Below are 21,076 nucleotides of genomic sequence, written 5' to 3' on the forward strand. Positions count from 1 at the left end.
TGCATGTGTATGTATAAGAAAATTGCAGAGGAAAAGCTTAATCTTCATTAGCAGGAACAATCTCAACTTGAGTTCTCAGGCACACAACCTGTGAAGAATCTTGAGAAAATATAGAATGAAAAACCATCTCTATGAACTGGTCATTTTCTCTTCCAACTAATACTGCTGCCCAAGACATGAAAATGTGCAGATTTGACAAGCCTATTACTTCAGGCTGGGTGACAATTAAATTTAGCATCCACTAAAGTGGTAATGTTATAGCAGTTAAATATACAATTTTAAAACAATTAGTCCTTGCAGTCTTGCCTTTCAACCTACCAACATTTTTATTATTAAGACTTATTTAACTTAGTCAAGGCATGTTGGTCTGGAAACTATCCTACCAACATTGTGTAAGACAAATATTCAGACATATATGCTTTTATACACAGCCATGTTTAGGGACATATATGTAAATAATGACACACATGCCTACAATTCAGAGACTGAGAGATCTGATGAGCATAACATATTCTAGTGCTTTCTAAAGGTAGACTCCAAATAATGAAAATGTATGGCAAGTATCGGGAAAGGAAATGAGATAAGTGTACTGCCCATACCCAGAAATTCACAGAGGAAAGGTTGTCCTGGAGAAAAGGGAGAGAGAATAAAATAGCAAATCAAAAACTATTTTAAAGGAGAATTGGGATGCAAGAGACAAAAGGTAAAGGTCCACAGGTTGCTCTGTCTGCAAAGAGAACAGTGAAAAGGAGATGATAAACAAAACAAAACAAGCTACTAACCGCTTTGAGTGTGAGACAGAGAAGAAATGATTCTTCAGCATCACGGCTTAGAGATCTGACTTTCTCCTATTTATAATGATACCATACCCTTCCCTTTCACCTCTCATCTGAAGATCTCAAAGCACTTCAGAAACATTAATGAATGTAGCTTCATAACTTCTCTTGGAAGATAGTAATTATTATAATGGTCTTACACAGGAGTAAAGTGATGGAGAGAGAGGGGGTTAAGTGACTTGCCCAAGGTCACACAGTAAGTCAGTGGCAGAGCAAGGAATGGACCGTAGGAGTCTGGCCTTAAATTTTCCTGCTGTAATTACTAGATACACTGGACTTGGGTCTTGATTGCAGTGCACACCTTGTTCAGTCATTCACACCAGTGCAAGTTGGAAGTAATATGCTACCTAATCAGAATGCTACTGGTTTACATCTACATTTGTCTGCACTTGGCACTGGTGTAAATAACTGCACAAGAGAATGGAGAATCAGACATGCTGCCTCCAAGCAAACTTTACTACTAATGCTTGAAGGCATGTATGGTGCTTGCCTTCTCTGAGGGATTCAGACACTCTAGAGCTGGGTGTCGATGTGAGCATCTGGATTGAGATAGGGTTGATTATAAACACTCATTCGGACAACATGAATACTTAGACTGGTAGGGCTTTACTTCTTTTTAAACCCTGCCTTTTGGCCTTGTAGCTGCAGATTAATTTAGGTGCAGCACCAATATAAATTCATTCAGTAGGTGGAACACCTGACTGGGGCTCTAATAGGAGTCCAAACGGTCCAAAAAACCCAGGAACAAAATTTGCAAAACAGTCTGTCTTCTGTAACATCTACTTGAAAGGTGTGGCCAGAGCACGGTGGCACCAGTGTTTTTCACAAAGTATTTCATGTTCTGTGTGTCTGTGCCATTCATTTCTGCACAGTCTGAACGGACGGAGAAGTCATTCACCAGCTCTTCCCTGCTCCAGGTGTTGCCATGCGTTAGCAGGGGCACAGAGAAAAGTCCAGACAGAATGGCTGCATTCCAGACCAGAAAGAGTGAGGGGCAGGAAGCGAAGGACTGGTGTCCTACTGAAGGATCCTTTACTCTCACAGATCTTGGGAGACAGACCTGTCCTCGCTTACAGACAACCCCCCAACCTAAAGCAAATACTCACCAGCAACCACACATCACTGAACAAAACCACTAACCCAGGAACCTATCCTTGTAACAAACCCCGATGCCAACTCTGTCCACATATCTATTCAAGTGACATCATCATAGGACCTAATCACATCAGCCATACCATCAGGGGCTCGTTCACCTGCACATCTACCAATGTGATATATGCCATCATGTGCCAGCAATGCCCCTCTGCCATGTACATTGGCCAAACCGGACAGTCTCTACGCAAAAGAATTAATGGACACAAATCTGACATCAGGAATCAAAATACTCAAAAACCAGTGGGAGAACACTTTAACCTGTCTGGTCATTCAGTGACAGACCTGCGGGTGGCTATATTACAACAGAAAAACTTCAAAAACAGACTCCAAAGAGAGACTGCTGAGCTAGAATTGATATGCAAACTAGACACAATCAACTCCGGTTTGAATAAGGACTGGGAATGGCTGAGCCATTACAAACATTGACTCTATCTTCCCTTGTAAGTATTCTCACACTTATTATCAAACTGTCTGTACTGGGCTAGCTTGATTATCACTTCAAAAGTTTTTTTTTCTCTTAATTAATTGGCCTCTCAGAGTTGGTAAGACAACTCCCACCTGTTTATGCTCTCTGTATGTGTGTATATATATCTCCTCAATATATGTTCCATTCTATATGCATCCGAAGAAGTGGGCTGTAGTCCACGAAAGCTTATGCTCTAATAAATTTGTTAGTCTCTAAGGTGCCACAAATACTCCTGTTCTTCTTTTTGCGGATACAGACTAACACGGCTGTTACTCTGATACTGAAGGATAATGTGTCAGTTAAAGAGAAGCAGCAGCCCGCAATTGCTGCTCAGCCTAGAAAGTCACCAGACTGCTCCCGGTGTCCCTGATCTAGTTTCAGATAACAGTATATTCAAAGCTGATACAATAATACGAGCCCTGGTGACAGAGGCTTTACTACAGGAGTTGAGATTGGGGAAATGTCAATAGCAGGTTTAGAAAGGATTGGTTTAATCCAAAACTTTAGAGTATTTAAAACTGCCAGTTTGAGAGATCCTGCTCCACCTCTGCAGCACCAGGCATCTAGCCCTTGCTGCAGGCGGGATGGGCCCTGGTGAGGGAATTAGCACTTGGCTCTCCGGGATTGCCATTAGAGCCGAATGAATTTAGTGCCAGTGAATGGTGCAAGACTGAATGCCTGTGAGAGTGAATTCCTCTGCTTAGTTACCCAGAGAACAGCCCAGACAATGACAGTACAAATACCTGCAAACCAGTATTCTTCACTCCTGGTGGGTCCACCTGTTAGTGGGAGAGGGGAGTTCAGAGTTTTCTGGGTGGTGGTGGATGTTCTTCCACCACACAAATGAATAACTAGGAGATCTGGGGGAAGAGGAGAATACGAGAGACTTGTCTTTTAGCTCCAAGGTACCTTGATGCTCTCAACACTCTCCTGGCTTGGCTTGCAAACTAAACCTTTGTTATCAGTGTTATTTGCAGAGTGCTGTAACTATGCAGGGTTCTTTACGGCAGGTAACATATACTAAACAAAATACAATACCTTACCCTGCAGACACAGAAGCCTACACGATATGGGTCAGATCTTGCATTTAGGCGTTAGCTTGGAACTCTGTTGACGTCAGGGGTGTTGCATAGATTAACTGATGGACTGAAGGTGGAATTTGGGGATTCCAACTGTTCTCTGGATGGCTGGATCCCCTCTAGACAATGAGAAGGTGAAGCTTGTGATAGATGTCGTTCAGAAAGCAGCTCTCTAGATTTCCAGCGTAGTCATGGCTTGGGCCTGCCTGTACTTAGACATTGCAATATATAAATCATCACCATATGGACACACTAATATCTTGTTTTTTGTTTGTAGTTAGCTAGAATCTTGTTAACGTACAAGGAAAAGGTCAATGACTAGCCATTATTCAGCGTGGGAGCTCAAGTAGGGCCTGATCCAGAGTCCGCACAAATCAAAAGGATTCATTCCATTAACTACAATGGGCTTTGGGTCTGGCCACCCTTGGTGTCACCAGACAAAAACGAGCAGCTTTGGAGTTTGTTCCTGCCCTCGTGTCTGAAATTTGCTAGACATTCAGGCATGCTGTAAGGGTCCTCTCATTTCCCAGGCATTTGGGGAGTAGGTTGATTGAGGGGTGATCACTATGACCACTGTGAATGGCTCTCATTTTGTTGATATGTCTCGTGTATTTATTTGAGGGTGGTTTCAGCAGGGTCTGTTGCTACTATTGTGAAAATGAATTATAAATTATAAATCTAGAGGAATAAAAATAAATCAAATAACTATGCCAAGAGGGTGCTGCAGCTGCTAGGATAACATTAATTAAAGAGTGTGCCCTTCAAAGAACTGGTATCATCCTTGACTGAATGTACTGTGTAGACCCAATGCTATACGATATAGCTGGAAAACCCCTATTTCTGGATTTCCTTCAGAGCTCAAAGTGTTAGCTCCATTGCCAACATTTAATTATTTAGCTCAATTGAATTTATGTCAAAGTTCATATACAAACATCTCTCTAGCAGCTAAATGAATCTTCCTTCCTGTTCCTCTCACAAACACTGAGAACATAAAACCAAACCCCAAACAATTAATACTCCACAGTTTACAAAGTCCCCCTGTAAAGCCAGTCAGGGAAGGCTCTAGTTTAGTGAGCCACATAGGGGAATTTCAGTCAGCAGCAGCCAAATGGTCCAAAATTAAGTATTAATGAAGGTCTCCAAAGGCAGCTGCAAAGCCATTTCTGCTGGTAAAAGCCATTTTCAAAAGTCAATATTAAACTAACTCCATCCAGTGCAATCACAAATAATGCTGCTTCCCCATTTGAGTCCCCCCAGACTGCGACCCCAAGGCAGGGCTCCCCCACCAGCAGCATTATTTTCAGGGATGAGAAACTCCTTTCCAAAGACGGCCCTCAGATATAAGCATGTTGTGGTTCTCCATCAAAAGTTTGCTCCTTTGTTCTTAGGGAGGGTGGGGCTATGATTTAGTTTCCCCTGCCCTGAAGAGTGCCTTTATGTGGTATGATTTGGGTTTCATTTATATTTTCACTCCCTACATTAATATTTCATGATAATTTAAAAAATAAACCCAATCTCTCAGCCAGCTCAGCTGAGAAGGGGCTTGTGGTGACAGCTGTTCGGGTGTCTGTCTCACTGAGAGCCTGACCTCTCTCTGCCTGCCTCTAGCTCTGAGACAGGCTGTTTTTACTGGATGGCCTCCTCTCTCAGCCTGACACCCAATCCTGGGGCTGCTGGGTGCCAATTTCCCTGCTGACACCACAGAATGCTTGCCCAGGAGCTGGCAGGGAAAGGTTAATAATACTCTTTCCTCTCTCAGTAGAGGAATGACAGGTGCTGGCACTCTGTCCTGGCATTGTCAGGGTAGCAGGGCCAGGCCAGCCCAGCTGTGGTGAGTTAATTCCCTGTCTCCCAACCACAGAGGAGAAGAGATGTGCTCTTAGGAGTAGGTCTAGCTGGCTTTAGGAGCCAGAACCTCTGGGAAGGGAAGCAGTAGGTGGGGAATTAGTCTTTTGTGGTAGAGTCAAACTTTGGGTGCCCAAAGCCATTTCTTATAAAAGGCAGAAGGACCCTCTATTTTTTCACACATCGTGTGATATTTAGTGATTTTTTTCTTAAGCTCTAGCTCCTGGAGACAGGTGATCATGTGAGAATCTTTGCTTCCATATTTTTAACAAAGTAAGTTTCTAGCTGTTATGGTTACCCCCAAAAAACTTGAAAATATGCACCCAAAAGGCTCAAAAAACAGAAGCAAAGAAAAAGACCCCAAGATGTATTAGTTTTTAAAATCTCTAGATTTTTGGTGGCGTGACTCATGATTTTTGAATGAGTAGGGTTGACAATACTGCAATTGCATCAGCTTTTAAAAATAGCCAGGTGTGAGGCATGTCAGTTAGAAAACTAGAGCAAGCAATGACTTTGCAATTGCCATATAGTATGAACCCAGATACCACAACATAACCCTGTCCTGGTGAGAAGGTAGCGTTGTTGACTCTGATTCACGTACAGCTTCAGAATGTGCTGTAGGTCGGAACAAATTCTAGTTCTAGCTGTGAAATAAAGCTGTGTCTAGGAATGTTAACTTTCCTCTGCCTGTAGAACTGTTCTGGTTCAAATGTCCTTTGATAATCATTGCTCAAGAGACTATTGCCTCTGGTAGGCCCACCTCAGTGAGAACTGCAGGGCAGGGATCCCAACAGAAATTTAGCCCAGATACATGTTTTGAGGGTCACCCATCTCTAACTTAGGTCCTGATCCTGCAATCATATCCCCTTGAGTAGAGCCTTATGGCCTCATACAGCCCATGTGGATCAGGGCCCTAAACATTATACAGTATGTTTTGTTCCCTTTCTCCCAGGAAAGTGTATGAGCCCAAACAGGGGAATTATGTGAACATTCATCAGATACACCTCTACCTCGATATAACGCTGTCCTCGGGAGCCAAAAAATCTTACCGGGTTATAGGTGAAACTGCGTTATATCGAACTTGCTTTGATCCAGCAGAGTGTGCAGCCCCGCCCCCCCCGGAGCACTGCTTTACCGCATTATATCCGAATTCGTGTTGTATCACATCGCATTATATCGGGGTAGAGGTGTATTACAAACCATCCCCCTGCACTGGACTTGGGTTTTCTACTACAAGTTCAGTTAGAAACTGCCAGGCAGGTCTATTGACAGGGGAAATGTTCTGCAGTGCTGTACTAAACTGATGTGTTGAATGCCTTTGGAAACTAATGATTTCAGTGCTCATATATGCCTCTGTAATTTTGTTAACCAAAGACTACATCATTAAATGCCATATGTCTAGCACACTACTGAGCTGGCTGAATGCTTTCGCTGTTGATTCACCAGCAGTACACTTGGGAGAGCTCTGGACTTATGTTTTGCCAGAGTAACGTCTTTTTGACTAATTGTGATCCAGGGTTTTCTTGGAAAGGAAAAATAACCCTGTGTTTGCCCAGGTCTGACTGCATTGTGCAGCACAGCTTGTTATTTACATACGTGGGGTGTAGATTCAACTCCTCCCTTCCCCAAACATGCAGCTAGTAAGTGTGTAAAATAAGCTTGCATCTGAAAATCTGAGGCAGAATGACTTTTTAAAGGGACAACATCATAGAGGTTCACAATGAAATTTAGGTGGTGATGAGAGGGCAGAAAAAAAAAGGGGGGGGGGAAATTATAGCACCTGAGCATGAGTAGAAATGTACTTGTGGTTTTTTTTTCAATTAAAATGTATTTTTGGTTTGGGATTTACAAGGTTTCCCTGGAGTGTTTGTAACCAAACATTGCAGCCTTGTTCCAGCTTCAGCCCACCAGAGCCCAGCAATATTTGGCTGCAGATCATGCTATAAGGCTTACGTGTTCAGTCAGGCTTTTGACTGAACATTTAATCTTTTTCCTTTTTTGAGGGGCGGGGGCGGAGGGAGCTGAATATGGGGAATTGGATATCGATGGCAGATGAGTCCTCCGTCAGGGATGGGACACTGATGGCTGGTTGTCTCAACATTTGTGGATATTTTATTACAGTGGCATTTAGCTAGGATTGTAAAACTCTAAGTACCCTAGGAAAGAATAAATAAAGAGTTAATGAGAACCGAACGTGAAACTGACTAGACACGAATTATGTCAACAAAAGTGAAAATGGCTCATCTATTTCCATAGTTCATGTTTTGTGAAGAGCAAAAAGAAAACAGTCTAAATTGGGAAAATAGTTGAGATTTTTAAAATGTTTTCGATTTTAACAAGTTTGTGTGTGTCTAGATAAACAAGTAAAAATAACCCACATTTATTACTTTTTTTTTTAATCTCATAATTTTAAACTTAGTCTTATAATTTTGGGGGCCTGATTCATTATTTTTGAATATGTTGGGTTAGCAAAACTGACTGATGCTATATAATAAATAATAATTTGTCCACCCTCCTATATTCATTCTTTCCATTCTTTGATGCTTATCAGCAGAGTATTCGAGTGCCTCCTACACACAAATCAATTTGGCAACATCCCTGTGAGGTGAGACAGTTCCATTCTCCACATTTTACGGAGGTTGAAGTTGAGGCACAGTGAGATCCTCTGACTTGTCCAACGTCGCATAATAGGTCAATGGCACAGCTAGGGATAGGGCCCAGCTCTTCTGACTCCTAAACCCACAGCTTAACTGCAAAACCATCCTTCCTCTTTTGCTTTTGACAGTAACCAGCTTCAGTCATACCCCAAACCCAAGGTAAAATGTTATCCCATAGAAACCGATGGATCTCCTGTGTGCCTCTGATACACCTGCTGAGGGCATGGCTCACGCTAAGTTTTGCAGTCACTGGCCATTTGTGATTTTGGTTGCAAGCTTTTTTTTTTCTGAATTGGTGTTAGTAATTAGTGAAGAGGAGAATTCAGTGGGGGTGGGGGCAAAGGCGCAATCCTCCATTGCAGAGCAGCAAACTCAGTGACTGCATCTTGTGAAACACTGAATTTCAGAATTCAATAAATACTAAATTTCCAATTTTTCCCTCATCTGAGGAGAGTTCATCTAAGAATTGTGGTAGGATGGGGCAAAGAAAAAAAAAAGGATTAAAATAATGACCAAGAGAAGAAAAGTCTGTTGTTGCACAAATGTGTTTATTAATGATCTTCATGCAATTCTTTGGGAACGATATTCTGCAAGACAGATTTGTGCTAGATTTTCACCATATGGGAATATTTCACTCCAGAAATACATAGCATTAAGAGAGTTGAGAAGCTGAACGTGATTCCCCCAGCCAGGAAGATGACGGATCAGGGACAAGAGACAATACATTAGTAAACAATATAAAAAATGTACATTTTGTCATTTTGTATTCCTGAGTTATTCTAAATCTGTGTATAAACCGAAAGCTTAAAGTCTCTGGAGCTGTTTTGAAGTGTCTTGCTTTCTATAAATATTGCATTTGCCTCAAGTAAGAAATTCTGACATGTATTAAAAAAAATTATACATTAGTAAAGCTTATAAAATAGAAATTTGGAATGCTGTTATTGTTATTTTTTATTAAAAATACAGTTTAATGGAACAATTGAGTTCCACTCAAAAGTGTCAGAATTATTTTTCATGCCTTTTCCCCATTCTTTGAACTTTATGGTTGAAGCTCTAATTTTCTGCTTTCTGACTTTGAATGTCCTTGTTCGAAGCAGTCGTTCTATTGTACAGCTAACGTTCTCTGCTTCCTATTAATGCTCCAGTGAGATGCTCACATTAGGGTCTTTTGGCAGCCAGCCATGCTCTATCCAAACTTGGAAGGTCAAGTCCTCTCTAGTCTATTGGACTGGACAGATTCAGAGGATCACTTCTCTGGAGCAGACTTCCATGCCTGGAGGAATAGTTCACAGCTCTCAGGCTTCTTATGGGGAATTTTTAACACTCTCAAAGAATCCCTGTCAGCCTTAGAATAACTTATAAGTACTAATGTTCTTATTTAATATAACCACATTGTGCAAGCAAATTACCTATTGTAAAAGAAAGGCAGGCTAACCTGAGTAGAAAGAAAAGGGTTTGATGGCACACGAGGAAGCAACTCCAGGTTTTAACATTTGCAGCATACTTTCAAGACTGTCATAGTGATTTGGGTTAAAATAATCCACATTTATTTTATTGTCTGCTGCATGTGGGGGCGGTGTCAGTGTAATCTCCAGAGAAGCCAGGTGATTACACTGTATCGATCCTTGAATATTTGGTCCAACAATACTCCACCTAGCATCCCATGGGGCATCTATTTGGGTGGAGAAGTGTTGCTGTTCACTGATGGCCCAAGGAAATGGAAGAAGTCATATTCAGTTAGTAGAGAGAAGGTAAATCAGATTGCTCAGCAATTGCTCAAATGTTACAAAGCAGAGTTTTCCAGCCAGACAAATAGCTCTCCACTAGCATTTACCTGGAACAACAGTGTCACCAAGTGATTCTCTTCTCTAGAGATATTAAAAGCTACGTGTACTGCGCTCTGCTTAGAACAGAACCCCATGGTGCTGGCTCATGAGACAGATGCTATTTGTTAATGCAACATCTATTTGTACTTCACATTAGCAGACAGTGCTGGGCCGTCTGGCACCAGGCAGTTAAAGGAAGCATTTGTAGGAGAGTTGCTATCAACTTCCGACCATGTTTTCAATAGCAGAACTAGCAGGTGATGGATGTGCAGGGCAATACTCTCGATGGGATTGTGCTCCTAGCTGTAAGGATGAATCACCATTTATTTATACCAAGGCTCATCCACCTGCAATGCCAGCAGGTATCATGAAAACACATAGAGGAGCTGTAGGGGTCTCCCACAGAATCTGAGAGAAGCAGGCCTCCTTCCTGACTCTAGCCAAAGGACGTGTTCTCTGGGACACTCTCTTGAAGAAGAGGGGAAGAAAGAGGAAAATTCCAGACTGGGAAGGCGGCTGTTCTGAGTCAGAGATTGCCCAATTCTGTTAGTAATGGCATTGGCACTGGCTCCTTCTGTGATCTTGGGCAGGTCGCTGAACCTCTGCCTCAGTTTACTCACCTGTAAAGAGGAGGAAACAACGCCACCCTGGTCTAATAAATGAATGCTTGCAAAACACCCCCTGAAGAGAAGTGCTAAATGTTTAATCTGTGTTGGAAACATGTCTTTCCCTAACTGCAATAGTGAATCAGTTCTAGAGTGTCCGTCTCTGTATGTTGTCGCATCTGTTATCCCTTCCAGCAGCATGCCTAAAAACTCCCATATGTTTAATGTATACGAATAAGCTATACCAATATAAGCACCTTCCTAGAATTATAGTTGTGTTCACACTATGGGCTGTATCACGTCAACTAGATCTGTTTCTCAACCAACACAATTCACAAACTGCATAGGCTAGCTCTTCAAGATGAAAATAAAACAAAATAGCTTGCATCTGCCTTGTCTTATAGCTCTCCAGTAAGCTGTGTGAAGTACTGTGCTGCTTGGCAGCAGAGCTGATGTGGAGGCTGCATGAAATGGAATATGCTAAATGTGTTGTTTGGGAGGAGGGAGCAGGATGTATCCATGCTGGTTTTGTCTTCCCTCCTCCTGTGCTTGGTACTCAGCGCTGCTTGTTTCATGAAAATGAGCATGCAAGTAAAAAGATGTTAAAGTTCTGCTGTGTAGACTAACTCTTTTAAGGAAGGCTAGGAGGAATCTCATAGGTTAGGCTGATGGTGTGCTGAGACCAATGCCTGTCACGCTGACCAACATTGTCTCATTGTTTCCTTGGACTCCCCTCTCTGTGTCTCTTGTTTTATACTTATATTCTAAGCTACTTGGGGAGGAGGAACCGTATGTTTTGTTTTCTGTGTCTGTACAGCGCCTCATATAATTGGCAAAAAGAAGAACAGGAGTACTTGTGGCACCTTAGAGACTAACAAATTTATTAGAGCATAAGCTTTCGTGGACTACAGCCCACTTCTTCGGATGCATCCGAAGAAGTGGGCTGTAGTCCACGAAAGCTTATGCTCTAATAAATTTGTTAGTCTCTAAGGTGCCACAAGTACTCCTGTTCTTCTTTTTGCCAATTATATGAGGCGCTGTACAGACACAGAAAACAAAACATACGGTTCCTCCTCCCCAAGTAGCTTAGAATATAAGTATAAAACAAGAGACACAGAGAGGGGAGTCCAAGGAAACAATGAGACAATGTTGGTCAGCGTGACAGGCATTGGTCTCAGCACACCATCAGCCTAACCTATGAGATTCCTCCTAGCCTTCCTTAAAAGAGTTAGTCTACACAGCAGAACTTTAACATCTTTTTACTTGCATGCTCATTTTCATGAAACAAGCAGCGCTGAGTACCAAGCACAGGAGGAGGGAAGACAAAACCAGCATGGATACATNTCTCCTCAATATACCCACTTCTTCGGATGCATCCGAAGAAGTGGGCTGTAGTCCACGAAAGCTTATGCTCTAATAAATTTGTTAGTCTCTAAGGTGCCACAAGTACTCCTGTTCTTCTTTTTGCGGATACAGACTAACACGGCTGCTACTCTGAAACCTGTCATATAATTGGGTCCTGGTCTATGACTCAGGCTTCTAGGCACTATGGTATTAAAATAAATGATAATAATGGACAGAAGAGCCCTATCCATTTACCCCTCTTCCCCCAGCACAAGTGCTGGAGTTCCAGATGATGGAGCTTTAAGAATTCCCTAAGTAAATTATTACTTGACTTTTTCTACTTCCAGCCCCAGGCCATTACACCTCATCTAGTGCCCTTTAACCAACCTGCATAATCCTTCCCTTTCCTTTTCTTGTTACTTCCTCCTTACACCCGGGTCTGAGCTACAATCCACAGCAGGTGTCTGACGGCTGCAGCAACCTGTAGCCTGGAGGTGATGAATTGGCCAAAGCTGTGCTTGATTAATGAGTGCTAGCACCTAGGTCAAGCAGCTAACCAGCAAGAGAGGTAGCTATGTGTGAGGACACAGGAGGAGTGATTAGAATGGCCTGGCGATGAAATAGTGATACGATCAAAGTGTGCTATTCTAGAAGTTCTTTGATGCTGGACAGGAAGGTCTGACTAGGAATCCCTGGGAAATGGGTGACTGAATCCTGTCTTTGCTGCAGGAGCATCCACGCACCTGGATGCAGTATCTGTAAGAACAATTTTTTGTTGTTGAAATTTGCCCATTTTTGATATTGCAACAAGTCTGTGAAATACAAACAACTTCAGTAGAACTAAGTGTTTTTGGTGACATTTTTGTTGATGACTGCATAGAAATACCAGGAAACAGTTTTGAGAACAGTTAGCTGGGACTAGGAACAGAGAAGTTTGTCTTTTTTGCTTAGAAGTAGTAATTGCATCTAATTATTTCACAAACAAAAATAGGGGATGTTCCAAAATAAATTAAATACAATAACCTGCCCAGCCAGGAATTCCCCAATCAATAACAGTGAGAGGCTTTGGCTCTCCGAAGGAACTGGCTCTGAGTTGTTTACTTGCTCTCTCTTTGAGCCTGTACCTGAAAATACCTGTGAGTAGCACAGAGTTGTACCTTCTTTCATTGCAGGAAGCAGGTGCTTACCTCGAAAGACTACAGGGAAGCCCCCTTATTATTCTGCATAGACACCAAATGTGGGCGCAGCAGTTTATTTACTGGAGATGCTGACAGGGTAGCTAGTCCTTTCCTGCAGGAAGACAGCGCCAGGTAAGGTCTGAGGAGAGACTGCATGTGGGGACAGATGGCTGAATGGTCTGGTACAGTTTTGGTGGCTTGAATCAGTAGTCATTTGCTGAAGCTTTTGAGTTTCCCCTACTATGAGAGTTGTGTGTAACATGGCCATAATGAGACTGGTTTATTGTGTGCTGTGGTAAGCTTGGGATTTGATTCTCTTCTGTCTTATTCCCTTGGGTCAGAAATGTGTAGGCTGTAAACTGAAGAACGGGTTGATGAAGGTGTGGTCTGGCATTGTCTAGGTCCCATACTCCTGATCCCAGAGCAGAGGGGATGCTTTGCCATAGGTATGGCAGATTGTGACCAAGAATCAAATTCCTGTCTTGAGGAGCTTACAGTGAAAAGGCACTAAGTGGGTAGGGCACAAAACAACAGAGTTGGATTCCCTACATGCACATCCAGAGAGGGCTGCTTCCCTGAAGCGTGGGTTTTTAGGAGGCTTATTTCTTTTTGGATGGTGTGGAGAGGGTTTGGAGTACACTAACTGTGTGGGCAGCATGGAGTCATACTGCTGCTTCTACTGACAAGACAAAGAACATGGTTAGGCCCAGAGCTGGCACTAGGCATAACCAGACAAAGCAATTGTGTGCCCCCCCCCCCCATTCCCTTTTTATTATGTGGGTGGGGGCAGGAGATATTCCTGCTTTGGGCCCCTAATAGGTTAGCACACTGCTGGTTAGGCATGAGGGTTGTGAGTAGGGGGATCAAGTGGAAAGAGGAGATAAGGATGGAGATGCTGATGGGAACAAAGTTCTGGAGAGCTTTGAAGGTGAAGAGGAGAAAATTCACTGCTCCGTGAAACAGATTTTGTTGGCGTAAGTGTGAAAGGTGGGTGTGAAGAATGACCGCAGGACAGTAGCTCTTGCCTATCAAGCAGTCTGGATAATCCTCAGTAACACATGTACTTTTTGCTGAAAAGCATCGCCTTTGTTGGACTTTGTTCTCTCTCTGCTATCTCTTGGTGCACACAGGATAATATGAAGATTATACCTAAACATTGTATACCATGTTAGACTTCATTAGGATTTCAATCCCAATGTTAATGGATTCAACAGAATAACTGGCAGCATTAACCTGTATCAGTAGCTCCCCGGATGAGTGGGCTTAATGTAGCACTGTTGTGGCAATACGAATAGGGGAGAGATGTGTATCGGGACAGGCAGATGGGTGTGGTAGGCAGGTTGGAGAAGACAAGCTTTGTACTATGCTGCTCCAGCAAATGCAGTGCATGTGTCAAGAAATACCTGACCCTCTGCACAAAGCTTTTCTTTTTTTAAAGTACAGTCCCGTCTCAGATATGCTAGACTCTGCAGCAATAGCTTGGTGTCTGACTTAGCCCCAGGTCTCTTCATCCAGTGCGTTGTATCGGATAACAGTGCCACCCTAGGATGAATACGTGCAGCCTGCTAATCTGCTGGAAGGGAGAACATAGGTGGCATAAAAATAACTAGAGACTCTAAAAGCAGGAGAACTCCTACTCTAGGTAGCCTGTGAAGAACTTGACAAACATCACTGTGAGTAGGAAACTCCAAGTGACTGGAAATCTACTGTTTTCTGATGCTCTGAGACAAAAGAAAACTGCATCAGAATATGGGAAGTGCAACATTTGAAGCAGAGATGATATCTTAGTGCATTTATGAAAACTGGATCACTGTGTTTTACTTAGTTTTCATTCACTGCCCACTGAAGTTAGTGAGAAGGGATTTCAGTGCTGGGCAGTCAAATGAAAGGCGAGTGCTGCTATTGTTTTTCCAGGTATCTGATGGCTCCTCTTACTCAACCAAACATGAACTGACTTTGAAGGGCTTAACTATTCCTAGCAGGAGTGATAGCTGTCAGACTGCTCACAGAGGCAGACTTTAGAATCAGAGCAATGTTTGACAGGGAAGAATGTGTGTTGACAGCCTTGCTTGAGCCACATTTCAAGAGCTGTAGAGAAACCAGAGCACTTCCATGGGATGACAGAAAAGCTGCTGTTTCAGGGGAAGAGCCAGAGGCCACATCACTGTCATTCTTCTCTGCTTCGCAATCTGCAAAACTCCTTGGAACAACACCTTAGAGCACTTATGGGACAGTAGAAGCAATAACAGTTACAATGACAGCCCAGTACTAGCAAGATAATCTATTAGTGCAACATTTATGGCTGTGATGGAGCATATGCCTAGCATGGGCTCATTGCCATATTACCCAGAGCAGAGTAGCATTGCTGAGGCACACAGGTTGCATGACACAAGTCCATGCACACAAGGGAAGACTTCTTATTTATTGATTTGAACTGTTTTTAGAATCTGCTTCTGGTCAATGTTGCTGTCTCTTCCATCAGGTGCCTGCCATCCAGGGTGTATTGTCTGTACATATTAAACGCTGCCATTGTGGCATTGTGACAGACTGAAGGACCCTTCTTAGACCTGACAATGTGTAATGCTTCACTTGGCTCAAGACACATCTGGAAAGCTTCCCAGGTTCTACATCTGTCCCTTTGTGTTGCTGCTTCTGTGTCAAATTGGAGACCTAAAGGAATGAAGATGTAGACTGTGGACTCTCTGGGGCAGAGAATCCCAGTGGTTGTAACGCACCTAGCATGTTTTGGTTGCTATCGCACCTAAACTATAAAAATAGCAAGGGGCTTTTTCTAGGACAACTGCGGAGCAAATCTGGTTGCCAGCAAACTGCTAACATGGCAGAAGCCTTGGATAGGATGATGCCTTGTGGTGAATGTGTGTATCATGCTGTTCTCAGGATGGAAGCTGGGCAGGGAGTTGCGTAACAACGGCACTTGCTGCCTCATCACTGCTCTCCTGAGACTGGAAAGTGTGACTTGCTAAATTTAAAAAAAAGCATGTGGGATGAGCTGATATCTGAAATAGACTATCTGATCGTCTCCTGATCATGTGGTGTAAGGGTGGGTCAGCAATTTTGGAACAGGGTCCATCTTTTTTGTGCTGTTTGTACAGTTCCTAGTGTAATGGGGTCCTGGTCAATGACAGGTCTCCTAGGTACTATTGCAGTATAAATAAAAATTGCATACTCCTGCTATGAATGTGTGCAGAATTTCCAATGGAGTAGGCAGTCACCTTACAGCTCAGATGAATTGCTGATGGTTTCTAGGAAGCACAAACACAAGGGACCCCAGTCATCCCTCAATGACCCACCTATTAGCTCTGTGGTGCTATGTTGCATATCGAGAAGCAACTGTCTTTACTTATACTCATAGGTAGAAATTATTTCAATAACTGACATCCTGAGGATCCAAATTGCATATTTGTGCATTCATAAAATTGGCTATAAATTTGAGTGCAATAACTAGTCATAACTAAAGCTGGTCAAAAATCAGAATTTCTATCCTCTGGGAAATCCTAGTATTTGAACATCTGCTGTCATCTCACATTGGGATGGAAAAATCAAAATCTCTCTCTTTGCAGAATGTTGAAACATTTTGGTTTGATAATTGTGATCCCGTGCTGCTTTTGTGCCTCATGGGGGTTGTAGTTTGTTGCCTTATGCCCCCATTGTCCTCTTTGGGCTAGGCTCCAAGGCTGGGCTACATCTCCCGAGATGTACTGTGGTATCCCCTCTGGTTGAATCACCTGACGCATAATGGGAAATAAAGTGCATCCAGAGAGCCCAGCCCAAAGAGGAGAATGGGGGTATGAGATACCCAAACTATATCTCCCATGAGGCACCAAAGCAGTTTGGGGGAGGAGGGATGCTGAGTAATGCTGACTCAAGCTGATAGATTTCATTTTGATTTTTCCTAATGGAAAGTTACATTTTGTAGAAACTGCTTTCTCTGTTGGAAAAAACATTTTGATGGAAAATTCCCAACCGGCTCTTGTCATACTTAAGTAATTAGTATTTACACAGAGGTAGAGAGTTTGTTTCTTGGATTCAGTCAATAGCTCACAGTGGCAGAATAGAAAAAATCATGTTATAAATTGAGGTGACCTTTTATTACATGTTATATGAAAAAGGAAAGTAGAGACATAACTGAGGAGACTTTCAGAAAACTAGATGCATGGTGAAGTGTGGAGTTTTTTCACTTAATGGCATTTATTTTTTATAGGGGGGGGTGGGGTGGAAATTGAGACAGGCATAAACGACCCAAACCAGATTCACAATAAGCCCATGGAATCCACCCTAGCTACATTCAAACATATGTAAGTGACGTAAGAGAAGTGTGAATGATGATTATTCAGACTTCTAAGCAATAGGGCTACATTTACTGAAACACTTCACTTAACAATTGGAGATTAGCAAAGAAAATTACCATTGTTGATAACAGATATCTGTTATCAACTATTCTTGTATTGGTCATGTGGTTTTAGAGCAAAAACACTTCACCTGCCTTATTGATACTTAGAAATATCTGAATAGCCCTTATTTGAAGAATTGGAGGGGGGGCATTAGTGAGTGATCAGCACACAATACTAGGTGAAGCTATCAGAAGGAGACAAGCATAAGAAATTATTATTTAACATTTATATTATGTGATTGCCTCGAGGCCAGCTATGTCACAGACTAGTTGAGCTTGGTTCTTTAGAATAACCCGCCAGAAGCATCTTAAATCCTTCCACAAGTCCAGCTCTCACTTCTATTGCACATGTTGGTCCGCGTATATTTTTCTCTCTTTCTATGTTGTATCCTACTTTCCTGTGGAGAAGAGCAGGAGATGCATGTAGATGGGAGACACTAAGGAGGGGTCTAAGGAAGGAACGTTTGTGATCTCCTTCTCATTAGCGTTACCGATGATGATGATGGTGTTTTTTTTTTTTTTTTTTTGATCCTGTACAACATGAAGGGCCATAGGAGCTATTCAGGGCTCTGCTGAAGAATCAAGAATTAACACTAAAACTCTTGAACCTTAGAGTTCGCTGATCTGAGCTGTAAAGCTGATCTCTTTTCAGGGATAAACAGGGCATTGGGGCTCAAATCCATGATATGCTCCCAGCATGTACCACTGTCTTCAAATGAGCACCAGTAGTTGGTGCATAACAAGAACTACCAGATATTCATAATAGTTATGAGTGAACCTTAGAAGACTGTGGACCAAACTGGGTTGGCACAGGGTGTAAATCAAAGCAGAATGTTCCCTCTTCATTATGGTTTAGCTCTGAAATAGAGTTAAAGTTACAAAATAAAGTAATTGCATGCTTTATGTTAATTCACTACATGTCTATTGAGAAAGCAATGTGTCTCATTGCTAAGTTCGTTCCATGGACGCTGAGGGGATAGGGTTGCATTGAGCATTAGTCACAGTTTGCATGTGTGATGCTTTCACCCTCCTATAAGCAATTAACCCCCCCCCCCCCCCCCCCCAAGGAGCATGCTCACTTCACAGAGATAGCTAGGTTCCTTTCTTGTAGATGCCACAACGGGCAATGCTGTTATCTGGGACTCAAGTCTGTAGTGCTTAGTGAATTCTACAGGCTTCTTCAGAAAACAAACTGTTGCTGTTAGATAAAACTGTTACTGTAACACTTAGCTTAGGGGTCCTCTGACTTTTTTTCCTTCTGTTAGCAACTCAGTAAAAAGAGATTCTCTTATGGTGCCATCTCTTCTCCCAGCCCCTCACTGCTTAGCATTCAAATGGTTCGTTCCATGGGCCACCACATGGCTGTGAAGACCACTGCCAAAGACCCTCTGGTTTAGATGACTTGCTGTGGCAGTTTGGAACATTCATGAGACAGCTTTTCACTTTCTGTATTTTTTTTTTTTTTTTTTTAAAACCCAGCAGATGCCCACCTTAGCAAGTCAGTTTTCTTTAGCAATTACAGTGCAGGATTTAGTGCTGCTTGTGAGGTGGTTGAGACCAGAAACATTGTTCATCCTTCAATGTCTGGATCTGGGCACAGAGCAACCTGCCACATATTAGATTTTGCATTTCTCATCAAGATGCAACATACTTTAAATAGCATCTGCATGACTGGCTTTTTTTTCTAGAGAGGCTGATATACAAAGTACCTCAAGTGGCAGCTGTCACCAGTGAGGTGGCATTTTTCTTCACTGATGCTGACAGCAGCTGTCCAGGAGGAGTATGAATGGAATGAGAATGACATCATGTTTATTCAGGAATGACATCCCCAGCTATGGATCAGTGTCAGCAATATTTTGATATGTTTTAGAATGAGAAAACACTTCCTGAAATGTTCCCTGATTTATCCTTTGTAAAATACACAACACAAAAAATAATTGAAGAAACTGCAGCAGGACAAAGCATGGCTTGCCAAGCAGATGTTTCAACACACGCTGTGTTATTGGTGCTGGAGACAATCTATAGGCACTAAGACATACAGCTCTTTTAACTCTTGGAAGCCTACACATGGTCTGCTCAGCAAACTTTTTTTCCCTTCATAGCTGAGTACTAGAGTTCATAGCTATCATAAGAACATACGAGCGGCCATTCTGGGTCAGAGCAAAGGTCCATCGAACCCAGTATCCTGTCTTCTGGCAGTGGCCAATGCCAGGTGCTTCAGAGGGAATGAACAGAGCAGGCAATCAACTAGTGATCCATCGCCTGTCGTCCACTCCGAGCTTCTGGCTAGGGATATCCAGAGCATGGGGGTTGCATCCCTGACCACCTTGGCTAATAGCCATTGATGGCTCTATCCTCCAGGAGCTTATCTAGTTCTTTTTTGAACCCCATTATAGTTTTGGCCTTCACAACATCCCTGGCAACAAGTTCCACAGGTTTACTGTGCTTTGTGTGAAGAAGTACTTCCTTTTGCTTGTTTTAAACTTGCTGCCTATTTACTTAATTGGGTGACCCCTGGTTCTTGTGTTATGAGAAGGAGTAAATAACACTTTATCTCCATACCAATCACGATTTTATAGACTCGTATCATATATCCCCCATCAGTCATCTCTTTTCCAAGCTGAACAGTCCCAGTCTTTTCAATCTCTCCTCATATGAAAGCTGGTCCATACCCTTAATTATTGTTGTTGCCCTTCTCTGTACCTTTTCCAATTCTAATATATCTTTTTTGAGGCATGACTAGAACTGCATGCATTGTTCGAGGTGTGGGCATACCATGGATTTGTATAGTGGCATTATATTTTTTGTCTTATTATCTCTTTCCTAATGGTTCCTGACATTGTTAGCTTTTTTTTTTTTTTTGACTGCTTCTGCACATTGAGCGGATGTTTTCAGAGAACTATCCATGATGACTCCAAGATCTTTCTTGAGCAGTAACCGCTAATTTAGACCCCATCATTTTGTATGTATAGTTGGGATTATGTTTTCCAATGTGCATTATTTTTCCTTTATCAACATTGAATTTTGTCTGCCATTTTGTTGCCTGGTCACCCAGTTTTGTGAGATCTCTTTGCAGCTTGCTTTAACTATCTTGAGTAGTAAAATAAGGGGCCAGTAAGTCAGTCAGACTCTTAGGATACAGGACCTCTTGGTCCCTCTCTAGTACATACCCTGTAACCTAATGCACAGGATTGTTCTCTCTCGTATATTTATTTACTAATGCTGAGGCTTCCTGCTCTTCTTTGGTTGACTATTCCAACTCTAGTACATTTCACCAAGTCGAAGCTGTTCCTCCTATTCAGCCTAAGGTTGGGATTTTCAAATGTGCCTTGGGTAGGAAGGCTTCAATTCAGTGGAACTTGGGCACCTAAATCTGTTAGGCTCCTCTGACAATCCCGTCCAGGGATGTGTTTGTCTTAATCTCATCCCATTGTTTCTAGCTATCTCGCCTGCAATTCTGCTAAGGTGCCCTTCTCCTTGCTTGGGGCTCACACCACCTTTAAAGATTTGAAAGGCCGCTTTTGTGTTCCCAAGTTCTAGTTGTTGCTCTGCCCAGAATTACAAGTTAAACTCTGATCTTTCCTTATATATCCATCCTTCCAGCACCCCACAGTTGAATTACTCCATAGTCACTTACCAGGAAGAGAAGTTATTAGAAAGTAAATGTGATTTGG

This window comes from Trachemys scripta, chromosome 17, assembly GCF_013100865.1.
Source record: "Trachemys scripta elegans isolate TJP31775 chromosome 17, CAS_Tse_1.0, whole genome shotgun sequence".
NCBI classification, from domain to species: Eukaryota; Metazoa; Chordata; order Testudines; family Emydidae; genus Trachemys; species Trachemys scripta.